This window comes from Coturnix japonica, chromosome 2 (genome assembly GCF_054131305.1).
Source record: "Coturnix japonica strain WE chromosome 2, WE-NBRP24, whole genome shotgun sequence".
Classification (NCBI taxonomy): Eukaryota; Metazoa; Chordata; class Aves; order Galliformes; family Phasianidae; genus Coturnix; species Coturnix japonica.
Genome location: NC_140664.1, coordinates 23528835 through 23554269, shown reverse-complemented (window position 1 = coordinate 23554269; position 25435 = coordinate 23528835). Strand labels below are relative to the sequence as shown.

General features: G+C 35.0%; 1 long non-coding RNA gene across 1 annotated transcript in view; it reads right to left on the bottom strand.

The window, feature by feature from the left end:
* Positions 1-14861: 14861 nt before the first annotated feature.
* The window catches only part of LOC107310301 (uncharacterized), a 36892-nt gene continuing 26318 nt past the window's right edge, over positions 14862-25435 (bottom strand). The window contains exons 2-4 of the long non-coding RNA XR_001553552.3: positions 23421-23554; positions 21955-22030; positions 14862-15588 (exon numbers count right to left, since the gene is read on the bottom strand). This is a non-coding gene — a long non-coding RNA (uncharacterized LOC107310301). The remainder of the gene's footprint in view (positions 15589-21954; positions 22031-23420; positions 23555-25435) is intronic.

The window sequence follows — 25435 nt, the reverse complement described above, 5'->3', positions numbered from 1 at the left end:
GAGCAAATTGGTTGTTAAAGTGGTTGTTAAATTTATTCATTTATCAGAATTTATGCACAAATGAGGTTTGCTATTTTTTATTACTTTATCTAAGGTAATTCAAAGTCCATTGACTTAAATGGAATTCCTGTCAAGCTGAAAATTTACCCATTTGTTTTCTCAGTACAAAATATAGATTATCTCCTTCTGGCTGCTTAGTTTATAAGAACAAAAATAATTCTTATATGAATTAAAAGTTGAAACACATGGCTAAGAAAAATAATCTAGAAATTATCAGTATTCTGTAGAGAATGTAAAATGATTCTTTATTTCTTTTTAATGAATTTCCATTTTGATAGCTCTTGAATTCTGGGGAAAATTGTGTCATTTTACAACTTCCTATTCCTTACATCACATTGTATTTTGTATAGATCCTTGATTTTCTTCTTTAGTTTAAGTATCAGTGATCTCTAAGGTCCCTTCCAACCCACACAAGACTGTGATACTATGATGATACTATGATCAGCTAACATAAGGAACTAAAGTGAAACATGCAAGTTTGAGCACTCAACAGACTTTGGATCAGGCTGATTTACATCTGAAACAAATCTAAAGCTTTATGTATTCCACAGTATGTACTATACATACTTCTGCTGTATATACTCCTCCTGTTCCAGACAGACTGCTCAAGAGTAATAATTTTGGAATATTAATAAGGTTTTGGAAATGTGAGGAGTGAAAATGACAGTATGAATGAGTATCACTAAAGGAAAGACCACCTGACTTTGCAAAATATCTGGAACAATAAGTGTGCATGAAATGTCCATGTCTGTATTGTAGTGGTGTTCTGAAACTTCAACATGACAAGAGAAGTATCAGCCATGCTTACAGTTTATCTTCTGATGTGCTTATCTCTTATTTGCAAGCTGCTTTCCTTGCTTTTTCAGGTGCCAAAATTCCAGCTGCCCAATATCCCACTGTGAAAATCTTCAATTTCCCCTGGCAGCTTTTATGAAGCAGTGAACATTATAATTGCAAGAACTTTATAGCAGATCTTAAATTGAAAATGTTAGGGACAATCTTAAACCAACTGAATAAAAACATAGGATTTGGCTGCTGTTTTGTTTAATCATGCTTATGCTTAGATTTGCTTAATGGAGAACTCATTTTTCCTTAAAAAGATCTGAGGTAATTGCTATGAATTTTCTCTGGAGTTAGTAGAATTCAGTCCTCAGCATTATTGAGATTATTTTCTACCAGTGGCCATAGACTTGTGATTTTCGTTTGGAAAAACAATAGCAACAGAACATAATATAGGGTTATTGACTTCAGATATGGCAGAAATCAGAGAATACACCAGATTTCCCAGTTCCAGTTATATACTCAAGAATGCTCAAAAGGGATATAAAATTTGTGGAGGATCTTAATTCTTTTTATTTTATTTTTTATTTCTCTTTTTTATATCTCAGCTCTTCATGCAGAAGAGTTGTCTCAAGTGATTATGGTCATCAGTTTTCTACAAACACAGAGAACTCTAAGTCTCTTATGAACTATTTGCACTAAATAGAAATTGGCTTTTATTACCGACCCAGCAGTACAATTTCCATCATTGAATCTACATCTAATTGCATGGAAGCTCTTTGTGCTACACTTTTCATATGCCTGAAAAACAGAACTTTATTTTATTTTGTTACTCACTGTGTCCCACAGTGATTCTCAGAAACGTTTTGAAATTCACAAACTTTGGACATACGATGGCACTGTTGTGCCTATACTAAATCAGAGTAGTGATTAGATGCCCCTTACCATGTGTGTTTTGCCTGTTCAATCTTGAGAGAAGAAAGAAAATAAACCAACAAACCAATAAAAATACACCAGAAAGTATGTTTTACATTTTTTCAAATTTATGGTTTTTTTTTTTTTATTGTTGTTGTTGTTTGTTTTTTTAACAGTAATTCCTGGATTATGTCTCTTTCAGTGACTTCCAGCCTCATTTACCAGCTGACTTCTTGAACTTTTTTCCTTTATTAACAATTAATTACTCTAGACACTGCTTTCTTTTCCGTGTATTTTCAAAAGTATGAAAGAGAAATTGATATATTTTTATGTTGTTTTGGTTATTTTCATCAATGTAACTTGTTTCCAGCAACTCATAGACGCTGATTTCAAAACCAACTTTTCTAAATACATTTTATCAGAACTTTGGGTCTGCAAATATATGTGCACACTCCACTGAGTCCTTTGTGGCCTTTGGTGCCTCCTTAAACTTCCAGTCTGATCACTTGCTCAAGAGTGATAAGAGAGACATATACTGAAGTAAGCCAGATAGGCAGCTTCCTGCCTCTTAAAGTTACTATGAATGGGACACCAAAGGTCAGAGTACCAAGGAAGGCGAAATGATAGGAAACTGAGTCCTTTCATTTTCCATCCAGCTGAAGAAAATTTCCAGTGGATTGTGTTTGTTTTGGAATTCTGGTTTAAAAAGTAACTTGAGCTTAAAAGAAGTTTGAGATTCAGAGTTCTCAGAAACTTTTGCTCTGTTATTTCAGTCAGTTCATGTGATTTCTGGTTTGCAGTGTCAACAATGTTAACAGATTAAGATGGCTCAATTTGTAGCATTTTGTTTTTTACTTCTCTCCAGGAAAAGAAGAGGCAAGTATATTTACATAGTTTACTTCCTATTTAGTTCCATGGAAACAACAACAGATACAAAGGGCACAATAACACTGTTAGAGCAAAGTCTCAGCTACAAAACACTATTTTTGAGCACCGTCACCACCATAAGCTATGGTTTTTCACCAATGATGACAAGAAAAGAGTCTGCATACCACACTTTTAAATATTTGCACCATCGAAGGTGACCCACTGTTTCATGGCTGCTAAGATAGTGTGGTTGCTAGGAAAATGCAAATGCAGTTCATCCTTCATAGGTGCAAAGAGATGGAATTTGGAAGGTACCAGATTTGGACTATATAGTGAGTGTGGTCAACATCATGACATAGTGATCATAGCTGGTGGAACTTATGAAATCCAGAATGTATGAGTAGCAGCTACTTAAGAAGGGGGTAAAGATACAGAGTTCTATAGTGGACAGGAGCCATCCATCTTGTATGATTTTGCAAGATGCCGATGAACAGGTGCCTGAATAGAAACATGAATGATGAATGAAGCTGATCTCTCTGCAGCAATGTCCATTTTTGAATGATGTGATCAAAGATATAAAGATGAACATATCTAGAAAAGAGTCACAGAATTGATTATTGAGGTAGGAAATAGCTTGTAAGTACAACACAGGCACTTTGGCATTGTCTAGATAATACATACAGAAGAAAATAAACAATTCTGCAAAAAAGGAAGGATTTGACTGATTTGGTTAATTTGTGCAGTCACTAATAATCCAGTCGTTAGTATAAAAAATGCTTAACTCTTTTCACTCACATTTTTCAGGTATGCTTGGATTTATCTAGGTTGGATCTCCAGCGTAGGTTTTAATGAGTACTGACAGTAGCAGTAGTGGGTGCAGTATATTATCTTTGTAGAAGATCTAAAATAGAGAAAATGGCATACCATCTAGAACCTGTATCAACTATCATTGTGGAGAGGTTCTATGCTTTTCAAGAAGTGAATCATAGAATCACAAGGTTGGAAAGGACCTATAAGAGCATCTAGTCCAACTGTCCTCCCCTTACCATACCTACAGAAAACCCCTAAACCATATCTACTAGCTCCCTATCCATATGCTTCTTGAACACTGACAGCGATGGCGACTCCACAACCTCCTTGGGCAGGCTATTCCAGTGTCTGACCACTCTCTGAGAAAAAAAGTTCCTTCTTATGTCCAGTCTAAACCTCATCTGATACAACTTGTGGCCATTTCCTCAGGTCCTGTTTGTTGCCTGGGAGAAGAGGCCAAGCCCCTCCTCATCACAGTCTCCCTTCGGGAAGTTGTAAAGTGCAATGAGGTCTCCCCTGACCTCCTCTTCTCCAAGCTAAACAAACCCAGCTCCCTGAGCTGCTCTTCATAAGACTTGTGCTCCAGACCCCTCACAAGTTTTGTTGCCCTTCTCTGGACACATTCCAGGGCCTCAATGTCTTTCTTGTAGTGAGGAGCCCAAAACTGAACACAGTACTCAAGATGCGGCCTCACCAGAGCTGAGTACAGAGGGATGTTCACCTCTCTGCTCCTGCTGACCACACTATTTTTTACACAGGCCAGGATGCTGTTGACCTACTTGGCCACCTGGGCACACTGTCAACTCATGTTCAGCTAAGCATCGACCAACACCCCCAGGTCCCTTTCCCCTTCACAGTCATCCAGCCACTCTGCTTCAAGTCTATAGCGCTGCATAGGGTTATTGTGGCCAAAGTGCAGGACCTGGCACTTGGCTTTGTTGAACCTCATCCCATTAATCTCAGCCCAGCGATTCAGCCTATCCAGATCCCTTTGGAGGGCCTCCATATCCTCAGGCAGATCAGCACCACCTCCCAACTTGGTGCCATCTGCAAAAGTGCTGAAAGAAGAATTAATAACTCCCAGTGTACAGTCCATCCAACATGGAGCTCATGCTGATCATTATTTAGGGTGGATAAGTTCCTTAAAAATCATCAAAGCCAATCTCCATCCTAGTACATCCTAATACTGTCACTAAATAATTTCTTTAAACATCTCTGAGGATAGAGACTCCACCACTTCTCTGGCAGACAACTCCAGTGCCTGGTGACCATTTTCTGGCTAAGAAATTCTTCCCAATATCCAATCTAAACTTCCTATGGAACAAATCAACACCAGTTCCTCATGTCACTTTGCTCCTAAATCTGAATAGCAGAAGTAGTGTGGTAGTGTAGCATCCATATGGCTGAGATTTGTCTGAATCTTTACTCACTGAACTATTTGTTTTACAATGATGACTTCTGCTTTACATATCAAATTCCAACAGTACATAAAACAAAAACAAATAAGCCAAGCTCAAACACCTGTTGCTCAATTATACAGTTTGAGATTTTTTCTTAAGAAATTTTTGTCATCTGTCTGTGTGGTGGTGTTGCTGTTTTTTTTTGTTCATGCTATTTAGTTTGCTGTAATCTTATGTATGCATACTGTTGTCTTTAAGACCTAAGGAGAATGCACTAGAATTGTTTCTCAGATATGGCAACATTCTTAAATATATTTTGTTTGATATTTAATCTCCTGCAGCTCCTATGATGTTGAATACTTTTTGCTGCCTAATCTTTGTTTCTTTTTCCTTATTGATCTGAGCAACCTTTTCCAATGTACCTAAAACTTTGAAATTTCACTACATGCAAATAAATTATTTTAGTTTTCTACTTCAGCTCTGTGGAGGATATATTTTTATTACTCAGATGATGTAGTTTTCCTGCCATTGTTTTAAGAGTGCAATCATGTAGATTTTAAAAGTTGTCTTAATTTCTCTGATTTTGCTTCAGTTATAAAAAGAGTGTACTGGTGCAGAAACAAAACAGTTTTTCAAAAACTCTACAAGTTAACTTCCTTTCCTAGACTTCCTAGCCCTGTCAAAGTAAGAAGTCTGCTTTAGTATACATAGCACTTGTTTTGGTTGGACTTGTTTCCTTTCATTGTCTCTTTGTAGGGTTTCAAAGCCAAATTTACACTATTTCTTTCCATTATGGTTATGCTCTTCGATAATCATTCTTAAATTTGTGGAAATAAAACTTAATCATCCTGTGATTTTTTTTACTTATGTGGTCAGTAATATCACTAACTAGCTTCCTGTAGCTTTTAGAGATTAGTATCACAGAGCTTATCACTGCATACAAACTGCCCAAATTAACTTAACTCAGTAGCTTCTATATCTGTTTCTCAACATAGTGCTTCACTAAAGTTGCTGCAGTGAGAATTATGATGCACAGGGTCTTTTTTAATTCTCCCTAATTCTTTTTTTTTTTTCTTTTCCTTTTTTTTTTCTTTTCTTTTTTTTTTTTTTCCCTTTCTTTCTTTCTTTTATAATGATCACACTGCTCTACAGCAAATGGAAATATGTGGTTTAGTTTTCAATAGAAACTGTGCTTATCTATATGAAACCTGTGCATTTTAGTTGCTCATGATGACTTTTAAATGTCTGCCAGTCTCAGTTTAATTTATTACAGGGACTGTCAGAAACACCTGATATTTCTACATTACCATTTCTTTTCTTACTGTCCCTTTGGTCATTGTATCACATGTTAGAAAACGCAAGACGTTCTTGGCAATAAGAATCAGTTCATTCATACAATATCAAAACTTTTGCTTCCTTGTTGGCATTGCATAACATAAAACTCAAAGACTGAGATTTTAAGCATATAACAGATTATTCTGGGGTGTCTGCAGTAAAAGAAAACTTTTGAAAACTTTGATATTTGGGGAAAATTATATATCTTTCTTATCGTAGGCAGTGTCCAATAAATTCCATTTTAAATCAGCAGTATTAATTTAAATACCTTAGCCAACTTTTGGAGCAATAGTTTTCTACTGAAACAATACAACTCATTTGTTTTGGAACTTTCTCTAAACCTTTTCTAATAGCAAATCTTCAGATTTTCCAATATGAGAGCCAGGAATTCTAGTTCTCTCAGTCTTGGTTCTTAACTTTCCTGTCAGTACTATTAAGTTCCTGACACCATGAAGATGCTGGTTTTTGACTGATTTTAGGTTCCTACTCCATCCTGAACATGTCTTTTGATTTATTTGTTTATTTATTTATTATTACTTCCTTTGTGTGTGGATGTTTAGAAATGTAAATTAGAGGCATAAGATTTAAGATTTATTTATCTTCTTTTTTTGCTCTACAATGATAGGATGTTGTGGGGAATCATTCAAAGGAGCCTTTAATATTCCTCATTAGATGCTTCCAAATAAATTTAGTATCATTTTATGCCTGGTCAGAATCTATAAGCTAACACTGTATTTGTTCTGAGCTGAATTTTTAATCCACTACTTCTATCTGGGCTGGATGTTTTTTGCTGAATATTCTAGAAAGTCTCAAAATTTAGACATTATTGATTGTCTGATTTTTTTCTACTCGATGTACTTAATTTTTTTCTTCAGCTGTTATTTTTCTGGATTATTATAATGTAAATAATCATGCAGAAATCTCATGCATATTTCATATTTCAAAGAAGTCTTTGGATAAGTTTTGTAATCAGAAAAATAAGAGGAGAAAAAACACCAACACTGTGCTACACATATTTGCCATAATTGTTATCAGCATCCTTCCTCTATATTCTCTTTTCTAGACTAAACGAAGTCCATCAGCTTCCTTAGAGCTTATTTTTTATAAAACATTAACAATTTTTTAACCCCACACACCACAAAATCTTCCATTTCATATATTTCTGTTTTGAAATCCCAAAACTTGTTTATAACCATTAGTTGCTCTCTGCAGTTCTCTGCAATATTAGTTCTTCATTCTATGTTAGGCCATTTTATTTCTTCTTATTTAGTTTAGATAAATGGACTTGTTTGTTTTCATGTTGTGAATTACACATATTAAAAGATTAGAATTAGTTTATCAGCATGTTTCCTGACATTAAACTTGCTCTTCAAAGAGTTCTCATTTCATTTTTTGTTTGATCTTTTCATGTTTTTTCTTTGATCTGCAACAATAATTGCAAGATTCTTAGGTTTTAGACAAAAGCTCCACATTCCTATGAGTATTTTTTAGCAAATGGAGAAAAGAGAATGAGTTATCTTACATATGTGAAGTTGAATGCTATGGTAGTCAAAAAGCTGACAAACTCTAAATGGGGCCTATGAAAAGAGAGCAAAAATCTTCCTTGTCATTTTATTTTTGCTCTTCCAATGTATTTTAAATATTTAGCTCTTCCCTTTTTCTGTAATAAAAAACTGCTTAGGAAATGAAAATTGTAATCCTCTGTTCGTATCTGACATGCATTCATTTTTATTTGTGTTTTCCAAGAAGGAGTTCAAAATATTATTTTGTAAAGAATCCAACCTGAACATTTTGTCTTGAAGATATATTTTCAGCTTTTGTCTGTATATAATGACAGGTCATCATAAAGCTGTATAGTTTTTTGTTTTTTCATATATTTTTTGTTTATACATATTTCATATTAAAATTTTACTATTATAACACTTCACAGTACTGTTTTTTTTGTTTGTTTTTGTTTTTGCTTTATTTTCTACTCTGTCATTTTAAATTATTATTCTGACTTACATTTGAACACTCAGGGCATGAAATTTACATCCATCAAAATACTGTTATACAAATTCTGATATTTAACAACAATATAAAATCTAACCTTATCTCATCAGTCTAAATGTCGAGTAATAAAATAATATTTTTCTACTAAGTGGATCTCTGAGACAATAAGGTAGCATCACATTTCTATGAGACATATCATACCGCTACTTTATCCATTAGAGCTTTATGATAGACTATTTTCCTAATAGTTCCTTTTATATCTTTCTTTGCCATATTAACATATAGTTAATTTAAGTAAGGATCTAATGAATACATGTTACAGTCTTTATTGACAGTTTTTCTGTTGCATTCCTAATGCAATAGTATACTTCGGAATGTTAAATTTTTTATTCATATCTGCAGGACATTTTTATATTAGTATAAAGAATGGAGTGGTTGATTGAATGAGGTAGATAATCACATTCCAAGTGCCCAAAGTATACTAGATAATTGAACCTAAAAACCACCTCTTTTTCAAAATGAAGTGAATCCTAAATGTCACTTTTTTATATCTCTGGTTTTCATGTCATATCATCTTCGAACTGAATCTGTCAGCCTATGTTGCACATTCAGTACACACATGCTTGCATTTCTGGTTACTATGGAAAAAAATATCATGAGCCACATTCTAAAGACAAAAGTACAATAACTGCTGCTGTGCTTGTCAGGTGAAATGATTCCAAACTAAGCCTATTGTTTAAGGAGGAGAAGAAGGTGAAAGGGAGATAAACCTTAATGAAAATCCCTTTAAATTCTGACCCTGTTTTTCTTATACAGGAAAATAGTCAAATTTACAACTTTACTATTAATTATTCCATGTAAGACCATTTGACCTCAAAAAATCTGTAGTGCTTTAAGAAAGTGCTGACAGAAGCTGATGATAAATAGTTTCTGAATGCTATCTGAGCAATTTTATGCAGTTATTTCAGCAGGACAGTTTCCCCAAACTTGTTTGCAGCATCAGATAAATGTTTTATAAAGGTGAAATGTGGGGAGTCAACTTTTTTTTTTTTTTTTTTTTTTTTTTTTCCCTGTGCTTAAGGAAATTAGGTATGTTTAACATGATTGGTCATGGCAAGTATGTGTTTGTCATTATTTTTCTCCTAACAAACATATTTTGTTGGGAGAATATGAGGCACACATAAGAAAGAAAAGTATTTTGGAAGTACTATCAGGAGCTGTGTTATTATTAATTAGAAAAGCTCTTGCTTACATAGAGATGTAGATAGCTGAATGTTTTACTAAAACTCAGTTCAAATAAATACATTTTGAACAGGTTCAGGTGGACATACTGATTTCTTGCATTAGCCTTCAGGTCTGACCCAATTAACTTCTTTCCCAAATCAGCCAATCACGCTTTTCTACACTGTTTGAACAAGAGATATTGACTGAGTCTCTCTCTTTTTTTTTTTTTTTTTTTTTCCTATTGCTGTTTACATTATTCAGTAAATTTTAAATTTCAGTAAATTTTTGAAATTTTAAGAGCAAAAAGTGAGCTCTGGAGGGCATCAGTTAATTTCATCAAGACTTGCGCAATGTAAATTTAAATGTCACTTTGTAAGAATATTTTTGCCTCTCGAAGTAGTTACAAAGGAAAGGATGAAAATTATTAACTTGAAAAGAGTAGAAAAGTAAAAATTCACATTAATTTGTATTGGCAATCCAGCAAACACCAGCAAATATCATTTTATAAATCAAACTTGTTGGTACATTAAGCAAATGATGTTTAGCCTTTGGCAACTTGAAAAAAATAACCACCCAGATTTATCAACTACAGAGAAATGTGTCTAATTTGTTTTTGTTTTGCTGAAGAAACTTAGCAAACTACTTATCCTTAAAATAAAAATAAAAATAAAAATATGTAACTGTCAGCAGAAGATAATCCAAGTATGCATTAAATTTTAAAAAGCATTAGACGTAGGCCTTCACAAATTATGATGTTGAACAGTGGTGAAGTTTACCTTGCAGTACTTCAGAAATCATGCCTTGTAATACAGCTTGTTACTCACGTACCTAAGAGAAGCATTTAATGGCAAATATGTTAAATGTGTGGAATACTCAGTGGATTTCTCGATCCTACCAGGTGTTGGTTTGCTTCAAAGAGAATGAATTTGTTAAATTCTGATTTATTTCTGATCATTTGTGGACCTTCCTTTTGCTCAGGGGACTTCCCAGACCACAAGAATAAAGGATTTTGTGCAGTTATAAGGAAAGAAGTAGTATTCAAGAGATGTTAAGGAAACTTATTTGTTTCTACAGTTGCTGCTCCTCTGTTTTTATATAAATAATGAAATTCTGGAACAGAAAATGGCATTGTACATATGTGAGAAAATTTTTAACCATAAAACTGAAGTGCAGCACTTCTTCTTAGGTTCACTTAATGTTTAGGGAATTCCATGCCAGCTAGGACTTAAAGGAATGGAATGGAAGGACGTTTTTTGTCAGACTAATGGCAAACACCTGGTACAAATAAAAAATCCAAATGCTAAGTTTTAGTCATCAGAGGATGTTTTTCAAACAATATTCACTATCATTATACAAAGTTCTTTCACTTTTTGCCTCTATTTATTGATTTATTTTATTTTACTAAATTAGAAATCAAACCAATGATAATGACTATCTACTAGTTATGGGAGAGGAGTCATGAAATCAAGTCCTATACTGGCTGCCTGGCCACTTACTCAGAGAAATTTAAAAAAATAAAAAAAAACTGAAAAAAAAATATATATATATAAAATATATAATATATATAATAATAATGAAGAACAACAATAGCAAAAACTTTGCACACAGAAACTTGTAATTGGAATTTACCCTAAAATAATGACCAGCTTTCCTGACATGTTGAAAGTTATGTTTACTTCAGTGTCACAAGCGCATCAAACCAAACCTACTCTTCTTGAGATCTCTTTCTAAGAATTCAATAGATTAAAATAGTTTACCTTATATCAGATCAAACAGTTCTGTGAGTAGACTTCAAAATTTCAAATCCAATTCAAGCAATTTCAGAGCTCTAACACTGAACAGATAAATATTCAGGTCTCGTTATTCCTGCTACATGTCAGCACAGATTAATCCAAAATGCATTTTGCTTTTCCATAAGGCTATTAAAACAGTGAGAGACCCACTTTTAGTCAATCATCTCTGTTATAACACATTTTTTTTCTGATCTTACCAACAGTTCATGGGGGATAGCAAACAAATATCAGAGACAGATTCAATCATTCATTACTTTTTATCTTTTTTATTTACATGTTCTAGTATTTTAAATGTTTTGTATTTCTGATTATAAAATTGCTTTTTCTCAAGCCCAGTGACTCAACTGGTGTGAAAGTGGTTGGTTCTCTTAACAAGCAATAAATACCATGTGTAAATATTAACTTTTCTGTTATTTTGAGAATTCTTATTCTTTTTTCACCATCTAAAGACTTCCAACATTTCACCTTTTCACCAGTAGTTTGTAATCACTCTTCAGCTATCCAGTTACTATTAATACTGTTTAAAATAAAAAATGAACATTGTCAATGGACCTTTTTTTTTATACTGAATTAAAGAAATTAATAAACAAATGCATCTGAAAGTGCTATCTATCAGTCTTCCTAAGCCTCTACCCAATCAGGTCTTCTTCTGTCTCTTTTTTTTTTTACTTCTTGGTGATGCCTTTTGACCTAAAAACCTATTAACAAACAGAGCCCAGTCCAGTCATTTTTACTGTTCAGTCTGAAAACTCTTCTCTACTTTTGTGATAGGAACCTCAATTTATTTGAATTCATAAAGGTTTGATGACAACATGATTTTCTGGGAGTTCAGAGATTGCTGTCTGGTGGTGTGAATGTGGTAAAGGAGCCCAGAGCTGCTGGCAGATCCTTCCCAGGCTAACGCCCATAATAAATCACAAGCCTTCTGTACGCTTTTCCAGATGGAAGATAATTTATTAAAAAAAAGATATCCAATCATGACAAAAAAATGGTGCAATTGAAAAAAATATTCTCACTTTTCTCTCTAAGCTAGAGAAACGTGTATCTTCACCTCTCTTTCGAGAGAGGATCCAAAGGGAGATTTTGTTTCCAGTTAATCTTATATTTCTGAATGCTTTAATTTATACATGATGTAATAATTTAATTGGCTAGATGTTTATTTACTTGTTTATCTTTCATCCTATTCATTTTTAATGACAATTCATGGTTCTTGAAGAATGCAGGAAAAGAAGGCAAAAGAACAAGAAATAACAAGTGGAATACATGTTATGGGTGTAATCTTTCTGGGATGTGTATGTTCATGAAGTTCAGAATGTGAATTTTTTAAATTTTCCCTTTCCCTCTCAGAATGTTTTTCTTTATTGTCACCCAGAAACACTAGACAGCTGTTTGAGTATAATTGCTCAAGGAAAATACATTACTTGATTCATTTATATGACTTAACCATGGACACTGATTAATATGAAATGGTATTTTGTGATAAAATACAGCTGCAGAAGAAGTGAAAATAAGGAATGATGAATGAATATTTACATAATACTTTTTAACTATTTTCCTATAAAAGGTTCATTTTGGAATAGTGGATGATGAGTAAAGATGAAGAACAGACAAGAACTGATGAAAACTTTCATCAAAAAGGTTGAGCCAGCTAGTTTCAGGAAAACAAGTTTTTGAGAATGAGTTTCTGAAGAAAATTGCATTAACACACATATACTATGAAAATCTTTTTAAAAAGTTAAGAATTCCTTAATCATTATGAACTGTAGATGGTATATATTGTAAATAACATGTGGACCATCACTGAATAGCAATAAAAAGAAGTTTAGATCACTGTATGTTGTATGGGTATAAATACCTCTACTCTGAACACCATGCCTCTTAGGTACTGAAAGAAGGAAAAGCTCTTACGAAGATTACTATTCTTCAGCCACCCAACATTTGTTACAGTTATGCTGTTTTGCATAGAAGGGCTTGATTCAGAGTTACTCAGCCTGAATTTTCATGTTTTTCAATGTTGAATTACTTTGAATATGTTGCCAAACATGAATATATTTCATCTATTACTGAAAAATTTAATCTCTATTATCTGTATTATTAATCTGCTAATACCAGAGTTCAGGCTGTTGGATGGATTTTGATACCTCAAATTTATGTATGCTCTTTACAGGAGAGTGTATAAAAATAAAAGAATTTCTGAATTCATCTTAAATAGTTTTTCCTGTTTACAAATAACTGTACCATCTTCATACATAACTGGTTATGAAAATATTCTGAATCCAGTTCTAAATAATGTTTAGGATTAAAAATTTATACTAAAACTAGAAATCTGAACACTTTCTGGTTTTGTATGAAAATGTACATAAGCAAAGTAGCCAGAATTATAGTCAATGTAGACTGTATGTCATGGCCTGCTGTGGTGAGTACTGATAACACCATTTAGTTTACAACAGTGTAAAAGTGTAAATGGGATGAGCAATGCTATTCAGCCTATTTTCTTAGGCTATGGTACTATTGCTAAGATAGTGATTTTTTTCATTGGAGAGGGAGATAAAAAGATTACAGCAGCAAGTGGAATTGGGGACTTACATTAATGTAGAATCAATACTGCAGTATAGAATCAAAATTCATTGGACTAGGAATAGAACGTTTTCTCAAATTTTATAATTCCCTGTTGCAAAGGGTTTGTCTGGAAAGTATATTGATTACATATAATGCTTTCGGCGTTGGTCTATGACCCATGTTGCCATAAAAAAATTGTTTGACATACTATGTAGAATCACTATAATATTGCCTAATGTAGGTCAAATCTATCTTTGAATAAATATTATGATTATGCTCCTGTTCAGCAGCATGAATGGAGGGTAACATGAACATAAGAATAACACTTGGTACTACAACTGAATTCACATGTGTAGACCCTTGCTCAAATTGTCTGAAACAAAAAGAAAAGAAGAAAAATAGAATAATTCACCTGGGAAGGACCTTCAAAGGTTGATTAGTCCAGCTCCTGACCCCTTCAGGGCAAGCCAAAAGTTAATGCAAAACAATGAGGGCATTCACAGAATCATAGAATCACAGAATGGCCAAGAGTTGGAAGGAACCTCATGGATCATGAAGATCCAATACCTTGCCACAGGCAGGGCCACCAACCTCCACATTTTATACTAGACCAGACCGCCCAGGGCCCCCATCCAATCTGGCCTTGAACACCCCCAGGGATGGGGCATTGACAAACTTTCTGGGCAGCCTGTGCCAGCAATTGTCCACATGCCCCTTGAACAGTAGCAGCCACGGTGCATCAGTTGCCTCTGTGGAAGCTTTTTCCATTGTTTGACCATTCTCATGGCAAATAAAGTTTTTCTAATATGGAAACCTCTTCAGCAACTTTTATGTTGTTCCCACATGTCGTATTATTGGTTACCAGGCAAAAAAGACTGTCGTCTCTCTCTCCATTTCCTCTTCCCCATGAAGTTTTAAAGAGCAATGAGGTTAACTCTTATCTTCTTCTGTCCAAACTAGACAAAGCCAGTTGATTCTGTTGAACTTTAAGACTTCTGTGGAACAGATATTATTGGAACTTTGAAGGCTACAGCCTATAAACTTCTTGCATTACTTTTCTATACAGGCAATATTGCAGTAAATTGCCAATATCTTTTTCTCATTATTTATTCTTTTTACAACTCTCTGTCATTGCAATGTTTATTTGAATCAATACCCACAAAAAAACCTACAATCTAAGAAGCATATTTTCTTTCAAGAGATTTAATGTCTTCTAGTCTTGCATGCTTGGTTTTGGCACAGTCAGAATGCTGTTTTGTTCAGGCTTAAGTATTCTTGCAGATAATGCATTTTCACAGCTTTGTGGTCTTCTGTAATGAGGTTATTAGATGAACTCATTTGCTTAGCACTGGAATATTTAATATTTCTACATCTGTTGTTCATATGTGTACTTGAAACTATTTCTTTTCTGTCATGGAAAGCAGCCATGAGTTCTCCCTTTCTCTTATCCTCTTTTTCTCTTCACACTTTCCATACACTGTTTATGTGAATATTTGGCAGAAAGAATCTGTAAAATCCACATCAATGGAAAATAGTAATCATGTTCCACTCTAAAGATATACAAAATAGGTCTACTATTTTGCAGGGATGAAAAGCTGAGGATTTCTTTAGGAACAGACTGCGACTGACTTAGCTGAAAGATTTTTCTTTTCCTGTTGCTTTGCATGTAAGATTCAAGTAACTTCAGATAAAACCTGTACTCATTACTATAATATTCTTCCAGTTCTATGGAATGTCATTAATTTATATTATATATAAATCCATGTTTTTATTCTTGACCTACAGTCCTTACAGTGTGTATTTTACTGGATTCTGGATATTAATTCTGAACAGGGCCTTCATTTTTGCTGCTCCTAAAAACAGAAGAACAATGATATGATATCAGTACTTAAAACATAAGGAAATCCAATAAACAAAAGAGTTTTAGAAAAACAGGTGGAAAGAATCTCTTTGGTGACTAGTACTTTGTAACCTCATTGTATTTAAATGGATTGAAACGTGAGTGTGCTCTAGTGTCTGTCTAGATTGCACCTTCATACTTACAAGAGAAGGACTGGTAGAATCTGTACAGGAGTTTGTGTGTATATAGTGTATATAATGTTCTTACGAAAGCAGTACCTTTCCAGTTTTTAGCATGCCACTATATATAAACACAATTGGATTGCATTTACTGAAAAGATTCATGTGAATGAGGACTCATGCCAAATAAGAGACTTGACTGCTATGCACATACTGGTATTTCAACAGATATGGTCGAATGCAGAGTCTGTCCATATGACAAAAGTAAATGGCTTTACATTCCACAGTTGGCAATCCACTCAGATAAGAGGAATGCCTTTCAGCTGTCAAGTTTCTAGACAGAAATATTCTGTCAGCCAAGGTTTCAAGCAGGTGAGTGCTGGAGGGTATGCATGATCTGCAGCATTTGTTACTCAAGGACTTACAGCTATAACTGGTTATAGGGTTAAAAATTCACATTAGGGTGCTTCATAGCAAACTGTAATAGAGTTTTCTTTGATATCCAGGTTCTCAGCCAACATGTGCACTTGAAAATATTGGATCAAGGTATCATGTTTCTGTCTTGCACTACAGGATGTTGAAGTAATGCAAGAAAGAAAAATGAGCGGTAGCTGGTGACATGGAGAATATATAGGGCAACCAGTGTGACGGGAGTGATCTCACCTATTAATAGCCTATGTAGTGCAAGAAACTGAACTCTCTAGTTGTAGAGAAACATGTTCTCATTCATCACTGCCCATATATGCTTTTTATTCTCTACATTTATCAAATAACAAAATATTCCCATAAAGTAATGAGGTATAATTCATAGAAAATCCATGTATATCTCAGTGACTGACTAAGACACAGGGGGTTCGAATCCCCCCTGTGGCGCAAGTGGTAGAAGTGCCGCTCTGCTACACAGGAAGCTCGAATTCCAGGAGGTTGGACTCGATGATCTCTAAGATCCCTTCCAACCCGCACGAGACGATGATACTATGATACTATGATGATTCTAAGGTGGAGGGGTTGACAGACTATCTGATAGTGGGGGAAAATTTCAGTCTCTTAACAATTATTAGTGTAATAATCACATACTTCGTACTTAGAAAAATAGCCTAAATTCAGTAGCCTTCAGGCTGACAAGGAGTGTGCTTGCAGGACACACATTTCTGCTTAGGTCTATGGCTGGCCTGCTGAGAAAGACTAGATCTATACTGCTAAATAAAAATTGAAGGAAAAAAAAAAAAAAAAAAAAGAGGACTGTAATCGTAGATCAGTAAACAGTAATCAACTGTTATCAGTAGCAAAGTTTTATTGGAAGCATTTACCTACAGTAGTCATGAACAAAATCAAGGAGGAATAACTACCATGACATGTGGGTAGTGAGGGGTTCAGTTCCTGAGCCTGGTCTCTGGTATTTTACCATACCAACATAGAATGGCCAGGGTTGAAAAGAACCACAATGATCATGTAGTTTCAACCCTCCCATTATGTGCAGGGTTGCCAACCACCAGACGAGGCTGCCCAGAGCCACATCCAGCCTGGCCTTGAATGCCTCCACAATCTTCTTGGGCAACCAGTTCCAGTCCATCACCACCCTCTGTGTGAAAAATTTCCTAATATCTAGCCTAAACCTCTGCTGTCTCAGTTTGAAACCATCCCCCTTGTCCTATCACTATCCACCCATGTACACAGCCATCCTCCCTCCTGCTTATATGCTCCCTTCAAGTACTTGAAGGCCACAGTGAGGTCTCCCTGGAGACTTCTCCAAGCTAAACAAACCCAATTCCCTCAACCTTTCTTCATAGGAGAGGTGCTCCTGCCCTCTGAATTTTATCTGAAGAACAGGACTGTCTCTCAAGCCTCTCAGGAGATTGACAAGTACACCTGACAATTTGCAATGCTGGTAAGCAAATTCTTTTGGTTGTTGATTCTGTCTACTTTGGTTGCATTACCCTTTTCACATTCCCTACTTTTAGTATCCAAAGCCAAATTTGTGTAGTCAGCAAGCTTCTACATTCTCCTCCATCTCTTGCTCTTCTAAACAAATGTGTTTCCAGTATAAGTTAATACACTTAAGGTTTCTATATTTTTAAAAAGAATATTATTTCAATTACAAAATTGGCACATTTGGTCCAAAAAGTACATTTTTAAATAAGTCTGTATTGCCATACTCTGAATTCATAAAGATGAGTAATTTTTGTGTCAGCAACTACTTTCAGAGTGGGATCAGCCTTGCTTTCATTTGATTTTAACTTGACAAATATTTGGCAATAAATATGCATCTGGATAAAAAGCCAGTTTGAAATTAACCCTTCAGAGCTGTATGGTATAAATACATACAAATGAAATTTCCTGTGAGGCTTTTGCTCTGGCTGTAGTAAACATAGTAAACAATTCCTGTACTGTGTATTTGCTGCAAACCTGCAGAGTTAGAATTTTCATGGGAATGCACCACAATGTAAGTATCATAAGATGTAATTAAAATATGGATATGACAAACTGAAGCAAATTGAAAGATAAAGATTTGATGCAATAAAAAGTAGAATAGCAAACAAATTAAGAAGTCTTTTCACAAACAACTTCTTGTTTTTCTTATCCATGAACATATGGAAAACATAATACTTAGTTGCTTGAATACTCAGCTGCAAGCTTTTCACTGCAACTAGTGAAGTAAGATTTTTGCAAGTGTTTCCCTTAACTGAAAGATGAAACTCACAAGTAATCACTTATCTCCAAGAGCTGAGCTTTTAATTTATGAGACAAATAGCTCTAGACTGATAAAAAGAGAATGAAATTGATCCTGAACCTTCTCTTCTCCATGCTGAAAAGGCCCAGTTTTCTCAGCTCCCCCTCACAACAGAGATTCTTTGGACTCTTTATCATCTTTGTGAACCTTTGTTGGACTCTGTCCCTTAATTTTATGTCTCTCTTGTACAGAGGTCTGAAAATTTGACACACTACTCGGTGTGCGGCTTCCTAGTGGTGAGCAGAGGGAAGGATCACCTCCTTTGATCTGCTAGTAACACTTGCAATGAAACCAAAGGTACCATTATCTCTGGGGCATACTGCTGGCTCGTGCATGGACCATGACATGCCATTCTTTAGGTGAGATTTTTGTACAGTTAAAGAAATAGTCTATACTTTGCCTATCATCTTTGCAGAGCTATTCTTGAAAGGTTTGTTGCCTTCAGTACAGTTTAGTTCAGAAAATGCTAAAGATATGTAGGCAAGAAACACTGGAAAGTGCAATTCTAATATACTGCGTAACACACTAAATAGTGAAATATTTTCCTGCTGATATATTTTCAAGTAAAAAGTGAAAAGAATATTCTTTACTTTGGAACCTTTTTCCATAATTACAAGTGATAGCTTTCAGTGGCAGATGTAGATGTACCACTTGAATTACTGAACATCTGGTCAAAACCTACAGGACATTAGCAGTTACTGAAGAAAAGGCAAAATAAATGTAGAAGCATGTGCATTAATCATAATTAGGTCAGCGAATAAATCAGATAAAAATGTTTTTCAATGACTGAAGAGTTCCTCACACCCATTTAGAAATTCAGGGTGGTGCCATTGGAAGTGATGAATATACTTTAAGGAAAAAAAAACAAAATGCATAATTAGAAAGACAGTAGTACGTCATATTCATAAACCATTTCTATTTTAGGAGGAAAACAGAAACTTTTTAAAAAGAAAAGCAAGTATGCTTTTTGAAACAACTGTTTACATAAATTATTTAAAATGATCCCAAGTCATGAAGTTTAACTGTTACAAAAACATAAGAACTTCCTTTCCTTGCCCCTCTTTTTCGCCTCCCCCTCACCTTCCTCCCCACTTCTTTTCCCTCTTCTCCCAAGAGTGGTCCAAATTCTATGGTAGACAGTACCAAAAATGTAGAATATATGGGCAAAACATCGATTTGTTTAACATTTCCACAAAGCATGGTTTTGCAGTAGAGGTACACCATTTTGACTAGGAATTTTATCACATTACATATTGACATATATTTCAGTACCTGTCTAGGTCAGCAGTTTTGCTTTAGATTTCTGGTAGTTTGGGAGAAACTTACATCAAATTTTGAGAACTGAAAGCATAATGTTAAATTTGACAGAGGGAAAGAAGATGTTGAAGTAACCATAACATAAGAAAGTACTTTTAAAGACTGCTTTTTCCTTAGATTGGATAATATGAGAATTTTGCTCTGTGCTGTAGACTGTATGATATATAGCATAAAACATAATCAGTAACATCACTTGTTAATATTTATTATTTTCCTTCTGATTGAATATACAAAGGAAGTCAAGAAGTAGCAAGAACAGATAGAAAGCAAAAAGAAAATTTTATCTGTTTAAGAAACAATTTAAAATTACTTGAAATGCAGAAAAGTGCTTTCTTAACATGTAAAGTAAATTAGCATACCTATACTATAATATATACTTATTAATGTTTTGATTGTTCACTTACTGAATAGACAATAATAAGCCTTGTATATATACTATCATTTTTAGCATGTTCTTAAATATCTCACTAGGAAAAAATATGTAAATTATTTTGTTTTTTTCTGAAAGCAAAAAATTTGTAAGAGACTGCCCCTGTTTCTCAGAGTATAGTCTATTATCTCTGGTCAATTGAGACGTGTTTTTCTCCAAGCTTTAAGAACAGTGTAGGTCTACCATAGACTCATAAATGCTCTACTTTTCCTGCTGTCCTCCAGTTTTAAGCACACTCCTTGGCCTGAGATTGTATGCAGCCATGAAGTAAAAGACCGAGATCAAAATTTTCTGAAGAAAATCTGAAAGTGTATACATCTAGACTGAAAATTTGGACAGAAGCTGCTAGATGGAAAAGATTAAACTGAGACTGCAATACATTTTGAGATTGCGAGGACTTGAAGAATAAAGGGCAACAGGACCTGCAAAACTGCATGCTCTGCAATATACTGTTTAATTGTGAAAGAATCCAAACTAATATTCTAAAGTTTGAAAAAATTGCGTTTTCTTGGACTAAAGCCTCAAAGGAAAACTTTATCTTCCTCCTTCATGCTCTTTTCCTCTGTATCAGCTGCCATTAAGCAGCCTTAAGGGATTAATTGTGTTGTTACCATTCTATGCAAACTTCCTATGCAGGTATATCTAGTTACAAATATACTTGGCTCATGCTTGTTAAGGACACTAATAATCTCATTAGTGGCCATAATTTCTTAAACTCCATTTGTATCTGTATTTGCTAAAGAAAGACAAACCTGAACTTGTACATCTGCTCTGTAGAATACAGAGACTTGCAGAGGTACCCAGTGCAGTTTAATTGTTCAGTTTTCACAAGTGCCCAGACTACATCGCTCATTGAAGGTTTTCTTGGACATATACACACCAAAGGTAAACATGCCCCTAGTAAGTGTTTTCACACTTTTAACACTTTGTTAACATTTATTGTGCTTTGTGTCATAGTTAGACCAATTCCCGTTTCATAGCAACATTAACATTTGGTTTTGTTCTACCTTGGAACATGACCAAAACCTTTTGGAACACTCCAGTAGAAATGGAATTATCAAAATCAATGTTTATGTATCAAAACATGTGGATGTGGTTAAAGAGCTGGCCTAGCATGGGAGAAATCCAGGTTCAGTTAAATTGTTCTATATGAACCAGAACAGACTCTTTCTTACTAAAATATGTCAGATCAGGCAGACTAAGTACTTGAACCTCTACTTCACTGAATGATCAGTTTCTTCTCTCCTTCTCTTTCATCAAAATTGCTATTTTTTTGAAAAGCATCTACTTTTGACTTAAAAGTTCATTCTTTGAAATTTCACACACCAAGGTCTGTACCCATTGTTTTGCAGGCAAATATAGCAGCCTCCAATTTATAAGCTGAGAAATTCATTCTCAGGTGGGAAGATATGCCCAGGATCACTATGTAACTCAATGACAAAAAAGCTAATGTAAGACTGAGATTTGTGTTTATTATAATAGACCACAGTGTTGTACATGTGACTTATATGTTTACTCTGGCTTTCTGTGCTTCTGCTTTGTAAAATATGAGTGGAATACATGAAGTATGACAAGAATCAATTTAGAATAGCAGAAATTATTACTTTATCTTCTGGAATCAAATTTATGACCATGAGCTCACAGAGCGGATATGTTCAAATCATCCAATGAGGAACACAGAAGCATGAGAATTCTTTAGTCCAGAAGTAATCCCTGACTTACCTATGGCAGATGTCTTTCTTGAAGCCTGGATTCTATACTAGATTCAAGTGTCCAAGCTGTCCCTCTTGTACTTGGACTGCATGATCATGTTTCAGTTGAAAAGGGAAAAGAAACAGAAGAAGGAAGAGGTGTTTAGTTAGACTGTCTTGAACTATAACCAGTGAAATAAGAAGCACGTTTTATGCTCAGACTAAGGAAGTCTGAACAATGGTATCCAGATAACCAAAAAGTTACTGAAACTACAGATCTGAAAGAGTTGCTGGGGGACAACTGCCAGAAAAAAAAACCAAAAAAAAACCAAACTGATTTGCCTGAAATCAGTTAGTCTTGCAGTGAAATGTAAAAGAGATGATCAGTTTCTTGTGCTTGACTGCACTACTGGAGCCTTTGGGCCCTTTCAGCTGCTGTGAAAATGCACTGCAACTGCTGGTCTGTCCTTGTTGGTATCTTCAGTCACACATGGGACCCAGCTTGGAGGATTTCTAGAATTTTATGCTGGTTAATTTGCAAACAAGTAAATAGACACAGTGATGGGAATAAAGAGTTTAATAAATGTTGAAAAATAGCTTTCTGTTGCAAGCATGAAATTCATTTCATTTTACCAGGTCAGCTAGGGCCAGATGTGCTAGACAGTTGGTCACTTTGGTGAGAACTAGCAGTACTCATCTGACATTTAGGGACATATTTCATTATCCATAAGATTATCTTTGATCTTTTTTTTGTACTGATCCAGATGGCTTTCATGTATGGGCACAAAACTGAAAGCATCTCTATTGCTGTAAATGCTTACTTTAATTATTTCAATAGCAGGAGAAGATTTATTTAGAAAGTCATTCTTGTTGTAAATCAAAAAACAATACAGCATTTGGAAGACTTCATCAAAAGCAATTATACCTTAATTTATATGATGGTGTCATTAAATGTCTAGCTAATTTTGCTACAGCAACCTCCACAAATGTAAGAAAATACAAGTTTTTCTGTTCTTGGTCTGAGAACTTTTATCCAGACCATTCATGAAATAATGTGATTAATATCAAGGAATTTCTTATTTGTTGGAGAATTACGTCTATGTTGCATAACACTGAATAATACTGGTGGTGCTGATGCACAGAGGATAACAATGTTAAATGGTCACCTGTTCACATTGCAAGCTGAGCCTACACAGAGTAACTTGCATAATACTTAGTTTGAAAGTGTATGTCACTGTTGTTGCATATATATGATAAAGAGAAAAATACCAAATGACCAAATGACAGATACTGGGAAGAGGAGTTGAAGATAGTGCAACACAGAATAGATCCGAAATAGTCTGAAAGTAAATGATAGAGGAGACTCATAAATTCAGAGATTACTATGGATTTCTATATAGTATTTATCTCAGTCATCTACAATTTCATAATAAATTACTCTCATCATAAGAACGCTTACATTATACAAGTGAGTATAAGCATGGGAAAAGGCGTTACCTTCCTTTGATGTGAATGAATGTACTTTTAAAACATGTTTGATGGTGATTTTCCTTATTTGGCTGCACATTGTCAGGTTTTACAGTCCACTTCTTTGTTGCTTAGACTTATCGATCCCATCTCCCTTCTATTTGCTGCAAATAAAAACAGCTCTTCTGTGAAATGCTTTAATAGGCAGAAAAGATTTTGGGAGACATACTGTGTCAAAGTGAAAAGACTAGAGTCTCATACAATGAAAACTGTTAACTTTGTGTTGCATTAACTACGTTAGCTGAAAAACTGCTGTGAACATTTTGGAGATTACTTCTGTGAAAATTTTCTGGAAAACATTCTTTAAAATCATATACATCTTATTTGTTTCAATATTTTATTTTTTTCTGCTTGAAGATCTGTGATTTTATTGCATCTTCCATCAACATTAATATACTGTGTTGTGTACTGATCTGAAAAAAGACTATGAAATCCTTAGTAACATTAACTTGTTCATATTGATACTGCATATTAAAATTTATCTACTATCACAAATACCTTTGCTCTTTATAGACATTATTTCCCTTGGTTACAATGTTAGCTCTCCACAGAATATAAAAAAATGCAAACTTTTACATGGGATATTTTCCAGAGTGAAAGATATATATGTCTTTGAAAATTTTTCCTCTCATTGCTTAGTAAATAAACTAAAGGATGTGGTGGGGAACCATGTCAAAGGCCTTGCTCAGGTCCAGGTAAATGACATTGGTTGCCTTCCCTTCATCCACCAACGCCGTCACTCCATCAGAGAAGGCCACAAGATTAGTTAAGCATGACCTTCCCCTGGTGAAGCCGTGCTGGCTGTCTCGGATCACGTGCTCGTTCTTTATGCGATCGAGCATGTTGTCCAGGAGGATCTGTTCCATGATTTTCCCAGGCACGGAGGTGAGACTCACCGGCCTGTAGTTCCCTGGATCCTCCCTGCTCCCCTTTTTTTATATGGGAGTGACGTGAATATCCTTATGGACTCTGAATTCATGTTCAGTTTGAGTCTGTTTTTGAAATATTTGTCTTGGAGACGAATCTGATATTTACTACTAGGAAAATACAGTCAGTTAAACGAAAATCTGTTCCGTACTTTTCTGCATTTAATGTCCATCTCAGAGAATATAAGTTTCTTTTTAATATAACAATGAAGAAGCTGGGAATTCAAGATCCTGAAGTGAATCAAAAAGGAAATAAGTAAAGTACTGACTGTAGACTTCTGGCAAACAGAATTTAGCTTATTAAGGTAGCAGAGTCCTGTGGGAAGAATTACAGAAGAGAATAGCTGCTCAGGAGAGCTGGCAGGTCTTTTAGGGACAAGCAGGCACAAGAATGGTCTATTCTGTACTAAGAAAAATAAAAAGGCATAGCAGGAAACAAAGCTGACTAAGAAGGAAACTCTCAAGTGATATTCAGTTCAAAAAGTGTATGTATGACTGGTGACTGGTAAGTTTTCATAAACCTTTGTTTCTAGAGAAAGAATTCTATAAGGAGAACTGTCACTAGTGGAAGAAGAACAAATCATGTATATAGAGAAACCTACTCATGCAGGTTCGTGAACCCATATAGCGGGTGTGTGCCCCGGTGGCGCAGTGGTTAAAGACACCGCCTTGCAACACTGGGGCCCGGAGTTCGAATCCCCCCTGTGGCGCAAGTGGTAGAAGTGCCGCTCTGCTACACAGAGGCTCGAATCCCGGGGGCTGGACTCGATGATCTCTAAGGTCCCTTCCAACCCGCACGAAACTATGAAACCCCATCTAAGAGAAAAAGGAAAAAAAAAAAGGAAAAAAAAAGAAGGAAAGAGAGAAAGAAAGAAAGATAATTTTGCTCCTGTATTCTAAAAAGGAAGGAGAGGTAACTCAGGTAACCAGAACTTGGTGAACCCCACTATGGTCTTTATTAAAGTCCTGGAACAAATTTTGGAAGTAATTTCTGGGCATATAAAGAATTAAAAATGTGACTGGGGATAGCCGGCATGAGTTTATAAAGGGTATATAAAC